Source organism: Gorilla gorilla, chromosome 6 (assembly GCF_029281585.2).
Source record: "Gorilla gorilla gorilla isolate KB3781 chromosome 6, NHGRI_mGorGor1-v2.1_pri, whole genome shotgun sequence".
In the NCBI taxonomy this organism is placed as follows: domain Eukaryota; kingdom Metazoa; phylum Chordata; class Mammalia; order Primates; family Hominidae; genus Gorilla; species Gorilla gorilla.
In genome coordinates this window covers 132,772,598-132,785,106 of record NC_073230.2, presented here as the reverse complement: position 1 = coordinate 132,785,106, position 12,509 = coordinate 132,772,598, and the positions used below count along the sequence as shown (strand labels likewise).

Genomic DNA, 12,509 nt, shown 5'->3' with positions numbered 1-12,509 from the left:
TCCCATAGAACTAAGAGATACCTAATACTCTGAAGAGTGGGGATTTCTCTACCTAATTAAAGATTACATTTTAAACTCTTGACTTGCAAAAATCCCTAATGTATAGTTAATTGTATGCTATTTTTCTCCTTACCTACACTGACACGAAAACTCTTCCCTAACCCTTCTTAGAAACTTGCTTAGAGAACAAGATTTTTCTATACAGACAAAGCATCTCTCTGTTATCATCTTTTCGTCTTTCTTCACCCTCAGAGTGACAATTTTTTTTATTTATCACTGATAGCTTTCTTAACTCAAAAGAGTTAAAATGCAAAAACTTCCAGAAATATATTTTTCTTTGAGAAATTGATGTTTTTTATTAATTAAAAATTAACACATATTCTGACTGATGAATAAAATGTCCAAAATAAGTAGCTCTTAAGTACTTAATGTTGCATTTTTTGTAACAGAAATATCTTTAGACAGACTATTTAATTATAATATGTTATTGCTGGGCAATTTGACACTTTGGTTGAATATATTTCTATCATTAAGCATCACTGTCACTTTCAAAAGAAAATTTTGTTTTCTTTTCTTATCAGATTGTTATGGATCAAGAGTGTCCATAAAAAAGAACTAAAACTGGAGTGGAAGCTGGTAGCTGGCAAAAGATCTTCCAATGAAGGTGGGAGAATTTTCAAGGCACTTACCTGGCTACAGAGGATGACTTTGGCATTTATATCCAAACAGGTGAGAACAGAAGTTTCAGCCATGATTAAAATAAAATATTTAGCATTGGGAGATCCAAGATTATTTAGCAGAAAAAGAGATAGAGAGCTACAAGGAAAGTTTCTTAAAACTCCCAACCATCTTCCCTTTGTCACTCACTCCATTCCTTTCTTTCCTCCCTTCTCCCTACTATATGCTTTAATCATTAGTCAACAAATTCTTACTGAGATCCCTAGACTCTGTGCTAGGCAGTGGAGGATCATCTTCATGAAAAACATACATATTCGGGGATATATAATTGTAAATGTCAGGATCCATCTCCTTAGAGTCAAAAGAGGGGACAGATAAGTACAAATAAGTTCAATTCATTTTAAGCTGTGAGGGGATTAGATGCAAGTTGCAACGTGGGCACAGAGGAACAAGGGACAACTCACCCGGGAAATTCAGAGAAGGCTTCTTGAGGTGGTAAACACCCGACATAAATATTGAAGGAGGCTGGGCAGGATGACTCACCCCTATAATCCCAGCACTGGGAGGCTCAGGTGGGAGGATTGCTTGAGCCTGGGGGTGCAAGACCAGCCTGGGCAACACAGTGAGGTCCTGTCTCTACAAATAATTAGTCAGGCGTGATGATGCGCACCTGTAGTCCCAGCTACTCAGGAGCCTGAGGTAGGAACATCACCTGAGCCCAAGGAGGTCAAGGCTGCATGAGCCATGATCTTGCCATTGCATTCCAGCCTGGGCATTGGAGTTAAACTGTCTCAAAAAACAACAACAAACTAATTTATTGAAGGAAAGCTTGCCTGAGAGACAAACTGGGGGAAACAGGAGAGAAGACATTCCAAGGAGAGGGAATAAAGTGTGAGAAAAGCGTGGCCTGTTCAGGGAACTACAAGTACTGACAGAGTGTAAAGTTTGAGTGAGGGGTTGGAGGTGGGAGGAGCAGCTACCAGAGGATGAGGCTGAAGCTGTTGGAAGGAAGAGATAGTAAAGGGCCTTACCTGTCATGGTAAGGAACTCAAATCTTATATTGAGAGGTGACAGCATGCTGGCAGTCCTCGCAGCCTTCGCTCGCTCTCCGCGCCTCCTCGGCCTTGGCGCCCACTCTGGCCGCGCTTGAGGAGCCCATCAGCCCGCCGCTGCACTGCGGGAGCCCCTTTCTGGGCTGGCCAAGGCCAGAGCCGGCTCCCTCAGCTTGCGGGAAGGTGTGGAGGGAGAGGCGCGGGCGGGAACCGCGGCTGCTCGCGGTGCTTGCGAGCCAGCGCGAGTTCCGCGTGGGCGTGGGCTCGGCGGGCCCCGCACTCTGAGTGGCCGGCAGGCCCCGCCACCCCGGGCAGTGAAGGGCTTAGCACCTGGACCAGCAGCTGCTGTGCTCGACTTCTCGCCGGGCATTAGCTGCCTCCCCGCGGGACAAGCCTCGGGACCTGCAGCCCGCCATGCCTGAGCTTCCGCACCGCCTTGGGCTCCTGCGCAACCCGAGCCTCCCCGACGAGCGCCGCCCCCTGCTCCACGGCGTCCAGTCCCATCGACCACCCAAGGGCTGAGGAGTGGCGGCGCACTGCGCGGGACTGGCAGGCAGCTCCACCTGCGCCCGGTGCGGGATCCACTGGGTGAAGCCAGCTGGGCTCCTGAGTCTGGTGGGGACTTGGAGAACTTTTTGTCTAGATAAGGGATTATAAATACACCAATCGGCACTCTGTATCTAGCTCAAGGTTTGTAAACACACTGATCAGCACCCTGTGTCTAGCTCAGGGTTTGTGAATGCACCAATGGACACTCAGTATCTAGCTACTCTGGTGGGGACTTGGAGAACGTTTATGTCTAGCTAAGGGATTGTAAATACACCAATGGGCACTCTGTATCTAGCTCAAGGTTTGTAAACACACCAATCAGCACCCTGTGTCTAGCTCAGGGTTTGTGAATGCACCAATGGACACTCCGTATCTAGCTACTCTGGTGGGGACTTGGAGAATGTTTATGTCTAGCTAAGGGATTGTAAATACACCAATGGGCACTCTGTATCTAGCTCAAGGTTTGTAAACACACCAATCAGCACCCTGTGTCTAGCACAGGGTTTGTGAACGCACCAGTCGACACTCTGTATCTAGCTACTCTGGTGGCGACTTGAAGAATCTTTGTGTCCACACTCTGTATCTAACTAATCTAGTGGGGAGGTGGAGAACTTTTGTGTCTAGCTCAGGGATTGTAAACGCACCAATCAGCACCCTGTCAAAAGGGACCAATCAGCTCTCTGTAAAACAGACCAATCGGCTCTCTGTAAAATGGGCCAATCAGCAGGATGTGGGTGGGGCCAGATAAGAATAAAAGCAGGCTGCCTGAGCAGGTAGTGGCAACCTGCTCAGGTCCCTTTCCACACTGAAGGGTTTGTTCTTTTGCTCTTTGCAATAAATCTTGCTACTGCTCACTGTTTCAGTCCAGAATTCCTTTATGAGCTGTAACACTCACCGGGAAGGTATGCAGCTTTGCTCCTGAAGCCAACTAGAGGACGAACCCACCAGAAAGAAGGAAGAAACTCTGAACACATCCAAACGTCAGAAGGAACAAACTCCAGACACGCTGCCTTTAAGAACTGTAACACTCACCGCGAGGGTCCGTGGCTTCATTCTTGAAGTCAGTAAGACCAAGAACCCACCAATTCCGGACACAATATTGCAAACAATGAGGAGCTTCTGAAGAATTTTTAGGAGAGAGAGTAACATGATCAGATTCTCACTTGCATGTTGGCAATGATGTGCTGGGTGAATTGTGAGAATAAAACTGGCGAGAGAAGTGAGGTGTAGTGAAGGATGCTTGATTTAGGGCACAGGCAGAAGAGATGAAAAGGAAGTGATGGTGGAGGGATAATAGGAGATAAAATTGACGGAGGTGGTGACTGAAGATTAGAGGGCAGGAACAATGTGAGCAATAGGAGGACAAGACGGTTTTTGAGGTTTCTAATTGGAAAAGAGAGTGTGGTGGTATTAAACACTGAGATAGGAAACACAGAAAAGATTTTGAACAAAGATCGTGAGTACAGATGTGTACATGATGACTTTGAGGAACTTATCAGTTGTAGCTATAGTCCGGACCTCAGAAGAGAGGTTTGGAGAAATACCTGGGAATCACAAAGAGGGCAATAAAAGCTGTCGACATTAATAGTGTCACTGTTAAGGACACAGGCTCTGCTGTCAAAAGACTCAGATTGGAGTTGCCTCTCTCATTGACCTTGTGCAAGTTTTCTAAATCTGAAATGTGCTGTTAATAATATCTCTTATAAACCACTAAAGAATTAAATGGAAACGTATCTAAAGCATTCAACATGGTGTCAGGCATGTTGTAAGTGCTCGGTAATGCTACCTTATATTATTCTGATGAATCGGATTAGAAAATTAAAATTCACCTGGCCGGGTGCGGTGGCTCACGCCTGTAATCCCAGCACTTTGGGAGGCCGAGGCAGGCAGATCATGAGGTCAGGAGACTGAGACCATCCTGGCTAACATGGTGAAACCCCATCTCCAGTAAAAATACAAAAAATTAGCCGGGTGTGGTGGTGGGTGCCTGTAGCCACAGCTACTGGGGAGGCTGAGGCAGGAGAATGGGGTAAACCCGGGAGGCGGAGCTTGCAGTGAGTCAAAATAGCGCCACTGCACTCAAGCCTGGGCAACAGAGCAAGACTCCGTCTCAAAAAAAAAAAAAAAAAAAAATTAAAATTCACCTATTGACTAAATCTTCTGGGGACCCCTATTCTATTCAAGGCAAAATGATAGAACTCTGGGTGGAATTAATATTTAAGATGCAGAGCCATAGAGAACGGCAAATGAGTGATCATATAAGCAAGATAGAGACACCCTACATAGGACCAATAGACACCATATTGATTGATGGTAGAGAGCTTGCAAAGAAGAAAATGTCCAATTCACATTTATTTATGTGACAAAAATGTCACGTTAAATATTAGATGTCACCCCCAATATTAAAATATTGGGGATGGAAACAAGCTCACATTGCTTGATGAGTGAAAGAGAAAGGAAAGAAAAGTAGACAATGAGTATAGATTACTCTTTTTAGAAGGTTGTCTGTGAAGAGGAAAGATATGAATTAGTAACAGTCAGGGTATTTACTTATTTAAATTGATTATTTTAATGAAGATAGTTTTTACTTTAATTTGAGAGATATCTGAACATATTTATACACTGACCAGAAAGAGCCAATGGAGAAAACAGAACGATGTATATAGGCAAGAAGGGACTCAGAATCACTGATGGAGCAAAAGGAAACAAGGAAATGTAGAGCGCAGCAAAGCAGAAGGCCTTAGGAAGAGCAAAGTGCTTCACTCAGTGAGTACAGAGATGTCAGACCTAATGGGTGCTTGAGTTACCTTTATTGCCACTTGAAGAATTCCTAGGCTATCAAAGAATTACTGAATTCCACGTTGAGAGAGTGCTAACTGCATTAGGATACAGAACACTATGACCATCTGGGAAATAACTGAAAATCAGTTCACCACTGGGAATGAACAGGAACTGGTGGCATGTGCAGCTTCAGGCACTGTGGAAAAGTTCTGGTTCAGAAGGCAGATCTTTGCATTGGGGGAGATGATGATCTTAACAGTGGTCACTATAAGGGAGCTCAACATGAAATAACAGTGTTTAGAGTCAGGGCATGGAGGAATTGGAATTACTTGGAAATCTGGGAAATCAGCATCAGAAAAGTCCTTCAGCTGTTAGAGCTGGAAGAGGCGATCTATCCTCTTAGACCAATATTTTATAGGCACAAAAACCCTTAACAGATTATCAACAATTGGAATTAAGCAATATTTAAAAAGGGATCATATATCATGATCAACTGGGGTTTATCCCAGGAATGCAAGCCTGTTTCAACATTTTAAAATCAGTGTAATTCCAGGAACAGAAAACCAAACACCGCATGTTCTCACTCATAAGTGGGAGTTGAACAATGAGAACACATGGGTACAGGGAGGGGAGCATCACACACTGGGGCCTGTGGGGGGTGGTGGGGGGCAAGGGGAGGGATAGCATTAGGAGAAATACCTAATGTAGACGACGGGTTGATGGGTGCAGCAAACCACCATGGGACATGTATACCTATGTAATAAACCTGCACTTCTGCATGTGTATCCCAGAACTTAAAGTATAATAAAAATAAAAATAAAAATCAGTATAATTCAATGTATCAACAGACTAAACAGGAGACAAAATATGAGCTTATTTAACATAAACAGAAAAAGCATTTGACAAAATTTATGAGGAAAACCTCGCAGGAAGATGGGATAGAAAAGAACTTCCTCAATTTAATAAATGGCATCTAGCATCATATTTAATGATCACAGATCAAATAAGTAGAAAACAGAAAACCATAAAGAACATCAATGATACCAAAAGAAGTTTCTGTAAAAAGGCCAATAAATTAATAGTAAAACAAAACAAAACAATTGTTTGCTTGCCCTAAAATATTAAGAAAATAGTTTTTAATGCATGCAATGTGATTGAATATGCTCCGTAATTTTTGAAAATTTGGCTTAACACTTTTTGACATGGGATCCAAAGGTTTTGCTATAAGATGAGTTTTATCTATACTATATTTTAGTGGCCATAACTGAAAAGGACACTTTACAAAACACATGACTATACACCCGCCTGGGAGAAATACACATGAGTTTGCTTAGTTGAGCATAATACTTATGTTTTTCAATTGTATTCACCTGTTATAAATTTGTTAAAATTTTGATAGTAATTTTCTTGCAAACTGAGAAGTATTTCATTTCCACATTTTCAGCAAATAAGAAAACACCAAAATTTTTTTACTTGGAAAAATTTTAAACAGGTTTAAAGATTGTTTTTAAGTTTAGAAATACATGTTTTTACAGGTGACATATTTTATCATTTTGAACTTTAAAGTCACATAATGATGGACAAGATTCCAAATGACTGTTTTCAAAACATGCTTTTGACAATGTAAGTTTCTTTTGAGAAGTAGTTACTTTCTCACTCATGGTTAAAAACCTTGAAGCCACATAGTAAATGTGTGCTTTCTTTTTCTTTTTTCAAAAGTATCTATTAACAGTGATTTCTTGTCACTGGAAAGATCAGCACACTTGAACAGTTGTCTGTTTTGTTTTAAAAAAAGTAACATCCTAAGTTTAATGATTCTTGTAAGAAATTTACACAAAGATAGACTGTATGTCTTTGTTATTAATTATTTTCATGGTCATCTCCTATCTCATTATGAAGTATTTAAGATACTTTAATTCATAAATTATTAGTTTAGCAGCCCTGGATCAAATCATGAGTTTCACTTTTGGCTGTCTCAGTCCTGTAACTATCAGGGATATATTTTTTTCGGAATTATCATAAAATATCCCTGTAGCAGGCTATCCTCAGAGGCAACAACATTCATTCATTCTTACTGGTTAATTTATCTAATGCTATCTCACAATTCTTGAATTCCTCACCCTTCTATTATTCGATGGCAAAAACTATGCAGTTACCTAAAGCAAGGGTTGGCAAACTTTTTCTGTAAATGGCCAGATAATAAATATTTGAGGCTTTGCAGGTCATAAGGTTTCTGGTACAACTACTCAACTCTGCTGTTGTAGCATGAAAGCAGTCATAGACAATACTAAAAGAATGGTCATGGCTATGTCCCCCCCAAAAAGCTCTATTTACAAAAGCAGGCAACAGGATAGGTGGAGTGTAGTTTGCTGATCCTGGCCATAAAGCTTTCTAGAACCTCAGAAGTTTCTAGATCCTAATAACCAGAGGCAGTAATGTAATTGTCTGATGCTAGTTTCCCATCTTGGAATATAAATGAGAGTTTCACCACCTCTTGCTCCAGTATAGCCAGGTAAACAGTGCCAAATGACCCAGTTTTCTGAAAGATCTGTTGCTTGTAACCACCTTCATGGTACAAATTTTAGAATACCTAGGGTTTCCAGTTCAGAATCACCTAGACTTTTTGTAAATAACAGAATCTGACCCAGGCTAGCTAAAGCAAAAGGGAATTTATGGGAAGGATATTGTGTGCCTCACAGGTCAGCTCATTTTTAAGCAGAGGGCAATTATCCTAGACCATCTTCCTATTCCACTTGATATCAGACTAGCTCACTGTACAAAATAACATCATGCTGAAATGACCTGTAGAGCAGGAAGTTGCAAGTACACTATGTCCTTGGTCACATAAATGAATGCTGGGGGATAGAAATGCCATGAAATATAGGAGCCTGATACCTCAGGGGTGTTTCTGGGGGTCCGTTATTCTGAGGCATGCAGAAATATGTCCTTCAAAATGAAGGACATGTTGCTATTCCTTTTGTGCCTTTCCAGCAAGAACAAGGCTTGGTGGGCCTGTCTGGATGATAATGACAATAAGGCATAGTTGAGTGCCTTGTTTCAATCACACTGTCCAATGTTCACAATGCTGCTATCTCTCAATGGAACTGAGAGCAAAAGAAGACTCTAGTAAGTTCAGGCTGAGGTGAGGTAGTGTGTGAATTGTCCCTTATGACACAATAAATCCAAGGGTGCTTGGAGAGCCTGAGGAAGATTGGGGTGTTGTATGGACTTGCATTAAAACAGGAAATTGAGACAGGGGAACACGTTTTCCTTCTGTGTGTCAGAACATTATAATGTGCATGCATATAGATACCATCATTATGTGGGAACTGAGTCAACGTACCAAGTCAGCCCTGATGCTTGTTATAGCTTTCCTCTTTCATCAGTTCAAAGCTCCAGTCCAACAGAACATATAATAAACACACAATAGCTTCAGTATGAAGAGGATCAAGATGAAAGAAAAGTGCCAATATTCTATCTTCCTAAAAGGAAATTTGAATGTGAGAAAGCGAATATGTAATTTAATTTTTAAACTGATTCTAAGTAAAGATACTGAGCTGAATGACTCCCTAAACTAGGAATGAGGAACTTATTCTAATGTGACCATCGACTCTAAGTTGTTTGCATGTTCAATGTGTTTCCTCCTCTATTAAAAAACAAAACAAAAAAATCAATGAATACTACTAACTTCCAGCCACAGGGAACTGAGAATCATGACTGATGTAACAACTATCAAGTACCATGCAATCCAGTTTTGAATATAAATGGCAAATATTAGATCAATAATTCCATGAAACCACAGTCACCAATTACCCTTCCTTCCTGCTCTGAGGTAACTAAAAGCAGGATTTTTATGTTCTGGGGATTGTATTCTTTACCAATCCCTCTTTCAATAGAGTAGGCTTATGATAAGGCTTATATATTCATTTTCATACCACCAAAAAAGGATTTGTAATAGTGAAAAAGCCATGAAATTGTTTATATTCCCTTATGCACTGCCTTTTACCCATTGCTTTTTAAAATGCAGGATTTTTTTAAAATCCAAAATACATGGGATTGATTATATAATTTTGAGCTGAGAAGGACCTTAGCAATCATTAAGTCATTCCTTTCGTTTTACAAATGAGTAAAGAGAAGCATGATGAAGTTGAGTGATTTTAGTAAGATTACACAGCTAGTTACTATCAGAACTCAGATCAGAAAAGCTATAGCTAATAAATACCTGCTTGCCCTTACAGCTAGTTTGCCAGGTGTGAACAATGAAGACATTCCACCTATAGACTCTATCCTATCTAGGTCTTAAACTGACAAGAATAAATCCCAGTGGTTCATTACAAGTTCCATCCCCTCAAAAGAATATGATTCAAACATAGTTTGTGTAATGCCACAAGCCTTATATGCTTGGGAAAGGGTGGTAGGTGGCTGGTGGGGGTGGTAAATTTCATCCCCTGGAGGTTGTCTTGAAGGTCTACTTATTGGAATCACTAGGAGGGCTTCTTAAAACATAGACTGATGAGTCCTATCCCCAGAGTTTCAGGTTCAGTGGGTCAAGAGTGGGGCCTGAGAATGTGCATTTCTAACACGTGATGCTAATGCTGCTATGAGAACTGCTGCCAGTCTCCCCCAGTCCATTGGGATGCCAGCCTGCTTTTTGTCCTGGTTATTTTCACTTTAGTTTCCAACGCTCCTGGATACTAAGCTTGCTTCCACATGCTTCCAGAGTTGCTTTCTAAGACCAAGTGAAGACTTGACTTAGTGTTTTTGCAATCACTTCATGCTAAAAACTATTATTCCCCCAAATCCCTAAAATATGACACACATTTCTTTTCTCAGACTAGGCCCCTGGACACCTGAGCTCACTCAGGAGGAAAAAAAAAAAATCACTTTATCCTCCAGACTTGAATTAGGTTGCTGGGTCATCTCAAGTGGAGGTCATTCCTTTCTATTGCTGTTGTCACAAGCCCTGCTCCTGCTACCATCAGGTTGTGTGCAGTTTCTTATGTATTGTGTTTTCTCTCCAGGCACTCTCAGAATACCACATGCTTAGTACTGTGTGGAAGAGTTTGGGCAAGACTGTGGTTTCTCTTTATTTGATCTCAGATTCTGTGTAACTATCTTTGTACCTGATAAAAATTCATATGTTTTTATTTGAATCAAAGGTGGTCATTTGATCTACAAATATACGTTGAATAATATATAGGTTCAATGTTAAGACTAAAAAGATACAAAGATGAATAAGACATGATACCAGCTCTTAGAGAGCTTTGAGGCTAATGTAGGAGACAAACATTTAAAAAGTAATTACAATTTACAAATGAAAAGCCTGCATATCACTGACTTTGACAATTTATTATATCAAAATGACTTACTTCAATTTGCTTTAATGAATCAGCTAAATAGCTATTTATAGATAAATGATATCAACGTGTATGAACATATAGTACTAACCCATTCAACCATTACCAACTTTCTAAGGACAAGTAACCTAGTTAATGTGGGGGAAAAACACAGTTCGTATTAAAGACTTTGTATGGAGGCAAAAATAAATAAAGACTATTTACTTCCTACAGAGTTTTACAATTTTATTATGTATGTAATATGCATGTAATTCAGTACACAAAAATGCTATCATCTTGATAAAATTGGAAAGCATTAATATTTCATATTACTGCTTTTTCTTAACAAAGACCCTCTCCCCAGTCATCAAACATCCTGAAGTTCCAACTGTCCCCAGTTGAATTCACTAGCTGCTGAGTACCTTTTGAATACTTTTTCTGTGTTCATGGAATTTCTGACCTTATGAATCTGCAGACCCTTAACAATGAGCCTGAAATCTCCAGCTCTTTTGCAGCTAGGGTACAGGTATGTGACCTTTCCCTCATCAGACACACCCATGGGCAACTGTGATTTGAAAACACATAAAGTGAAGAAGCATGTGGCATAGGGCAGCAAGGGTGGCAGCAGAAACACCCTGCTTTTAGAATCTCAGAAGAGATTCTAGTTTCCAATTCCCAATGTTAGCAGTAAATCTATAGTATCTCTGCCCAGAGATGACAACACTGAAGGGCTCACTGGAGTAGTTCCACAGTGAAACTTGGGTGTGGTTTCTAATTGTATAGAGTGAGTCAGAAAATCTGACATTTGACCAACAGGCATTCCAGAAAGAGAAAAGAGAAAAAATTAAGGGGAAGAAAAATATGAAAATAACAAAAGAAAAATTTCCAGCACTAAAAGACATGAGTTTTTGGATAAAAAGGGCCTTTGGAATACCCAGTACAATAAATGTAAAAGTATTCCACTATGGTACATCATCAACTTTCAGAATTCCATGAACAAACAGAATTCTGAAAACTTTTAGAGGTCATAAAGACTCATATACAAATGATCAGAATCAGAATAACTTCAGATTTCAACAGCAATGTTGAAAGTTTGAAATCAATAAAATAACACCTTCAAATTCTGAAGAAAACTGGTATTCAACCTGAAATTTTCTACCCTGATAAACTAATCAACCAAGAGTGAGATTAGAATAAAACTATCAGCTATGCAAGGTCTCAAAATTTTACTATCTATGCACTTTTTCTTAGGAAGCCACTAAAGGATATACACTAGCAAAACAAGGGAGTACATCAAGATGGATGACATAGGTTCCAAGAAACAGAGGGTCTAATACAGAAAGATAAAGGGAAATCCCAGGATAGTAACTCAATAAAATTCCAGACAATAGCCATGTAGCAACAGTACAGATTAATATGGGATGATGGATGGCTTTGGGAGACAGGTCTTTGATTAAAATTAGTGAGTCTAATAGATTCCTGATACACTTGATTATGTGAAAAATAATATGAGGAAGGACTTTATAGTTCTTAATATAGAAGAAATAAAAGAAATAAAATTTAAGCAAATTATTGAGGGGGGTAAAATCCAACAAAGTTAAAGTGGTACAAGAATGTAACTTCTGTTTTATGCTGTTTTAAGTTGTGTACTACTATTTGATTTTTTAAATTATGTGCATTTATCATTTGTATAAAAATAAAAATTGATTTTAAAAATGTTACATAGTAGCAGAGACCATATCCTTGACCCCAATAATTTCAATGTGGTAATGGGGACATGTGGCATCTTCAAATTTTCCCAAATATCCAGCCTGTCTACTCATTTATAATGTAGATTGACCTTGAGAACATTACAATAAAGAAATCAATGTTGTTCCTCTCTCATTTGGAATAATAATAAGCCATTGAATATTCATTAAAGTTAAAGAGCAGCCAGAAAACCGTAAGCAGCATCCTGGGAACTATAACATACTTAGCTCTTCAAATCATTTCTTGATTACAGGTAAGTACTAGGTATTTGGAGACTAGGACATATAATGGTAGTAACTATCACTGGTAATTTTGTAGCATGAATAAGTGTTCAATTTTCCACTAACTTCAATAAGAAATCAGA

General features: G+C 39.7%; 1 protein-coding gene across 2 annotated transcripts in view; it reads right to left on the bottom strand.

The window, feature by feature from the left end:
• The window catches only part of LOC101150470 (hyaluronidase-4), a 121,506-nt gene extending 119,263 nt beyond the window's left edge, over positions 1-2,243 (bottom strand). Inside the window, exon 1 of one of the 2 annotated variants that reach the window (XM_055347351.2) lies at positions 1,710-2,243. The gene's annotated coding sequence lies outside the window, so the exon portion shown is untranslated. The remainder of the gene's footprint in view (positions 1-1,709) is intronic. The other variant, XM_063708756.1, reaches the window with a different exon arrangement.
• Positions 2,244-12,509: the final 10,266 nt, after the last annotated feature.